The sequence below is a fragment of the Sinocyclocheilus anshuiensis genome, unplaced genomic scaffold (assembly GCF_001515605.1).
Source record: "Sinocyclocheilus anshuiensis isolate Anshui unplaced genomic scaffold, SAMN03320099.WGS_v1.1 scaffold84, whole genome shotgun sequence".
Taxonomy (NCBI): domain Eukaryota; kingdom Metazoa; phylum Chordata; class Actinopteri; order Cypriniformes; family Cyprinidae; genus Sinocyclocheilus; species Sinocyclocheilus anshuiensis.
The window spans coordinates 158,652-160,495 of record NW_015557076.1 but is presented as its reverse complement, the minus strand read 5'-3'; positions in this window follow the sequence as shown (position 1 = coordinate 160,495).

Here is a 1,844-nt window from a genome sequence, read left to right as displayed (position 1 = left end):
GACAGTCGTCCGCGAGGGGCTGTCGCGCTATTTTGTGTTTATTTTATTATTAAAGTTTTCTTTAAATGTTCGCCGGTTCCCGCTTCCTTCTTCCCGATCTACAAACTGTGTTACATGTACTTTGTCCACCACTGCGCATCACATTAAGTTAAGTTCATGTTAATGAACTTGGATTTCATGTGTAATCCAATGGATGGCAATTTTATATGCAATTCAAATGCATAAATAATATAATAAAATAATCAAATAGTCATAAGGACAACTTTACTGCTACTTTTAGATTGTGTATGAGAGGGGTTTTGAAAGTGTACTTAGAGAAAATGTATTTATGTAAATATGTTATGCGTTCTGTAGCTTTTGTATAACTGTATTACCAGATTGATACACTTTTGTTTCTTTCCTTCTTCATCCATGCATGAAGAAATGGCAATAAACCAACTTCTAGGCGTTTGTCACAGCGGTTCATAAAGTTCATTCACCACTGATCCACAAATGTTTTAAATGATCAGCACTAAAGTGGAAAAATCTGATATAAATCTGATATAAATTCAGTTTAACAACACATCACTGAGTATTACAGTTTTTTGAAAACACTTTTCTTAATGAAGAACCTCAACTTGTAGTGAAATTGTCCTGTCGTTCCTGAAATGATGAGACTGAGATCTCTGTCATTACTCAAGTTCTCCATCAGCACAGACATCAATCTGCTGCCATTTTCAGTTTATTTTCTGTCCTTTCGACTGAATCGTACTTGCTTCTTGTTTAGTGTTGCATTTAAATAATTACTATTTCATTTTGTCACAGCATTAATGGTGTAGTTACAAGTCCATTAAGCAAATCTACCAACAGATTGCTTACAACAAGGTATATCTTCAGCTTCAGCTATTGTAATGCATTACAACATTGCGTTACTCTCTAAGAATTAAACTAATTGCATTACTTAGTTACTTTTTTTTTAGGAAAGTAATGCATTATGTTACTTTTGCATTACTTTGTCTCATCTAGGCTGGCATCATTTTTTGCTCTTCAGCAGAAATGAAAAGAAAATGAAACAAATGTTAAGTTTATCTAAAGTCATTTTTGCTCATTAGTATGGTTGAATTGGATCACAGAAGGTCAGCAGCAAAGACACTGGTTAATAAAATGGGATTAAATACATAAAGGATATTTGTATTATTAAACATTTAATTATTGCAGGTTTGCATTTCACTGTATTTATTGTGAGGAATACTGAATCTGTTTTTGTGCGAGTGAGATGAGTAAATGCATGTTACAGTATAGCATCATGTTCACACAGTCTCTGCACTCACTCCTGATTTCTCTCAACATGAGGACAGGAGAGCTGTCCATATTGGTACCTTAAAGGTACATATTAGTACCTAAAGTGTACATATTAATACCTAAAAGGTACACAAGTGTACCTTTTGAAAAGGTACCGCCCCAGTGACAACTTTTGTACCTTTTTTTCTGAGAGTGAAGTGGAACTCGTCATAGTAGAACAAGTATATACTTTTATGTTCCTGTTTGCAAAATTAAAAATCCACGATAACGTTTATATCTTTCCAAAAAAAGGAAACTATATTGAGAGATTGATTACGTTGATCGTGTTCAATTTGCCGTCTCTCCCTTTCTGTAATTTAATGGTAACCCAAATGTGACCCTGGACCACAAAACCAGTCTTAAGTGTCAATTTTTTGAAATTGAGATTTATACATTATCTGAAAGCCATACTCAAGTAAAAGTACAGATATCTTACCAGAAAATGACTTTGGTAGAAGTTGAAGTCACCGTTTAGAATATTACTTGAGTAAAAGTCTTAAAGTATGTGATATTTATTGTACTTG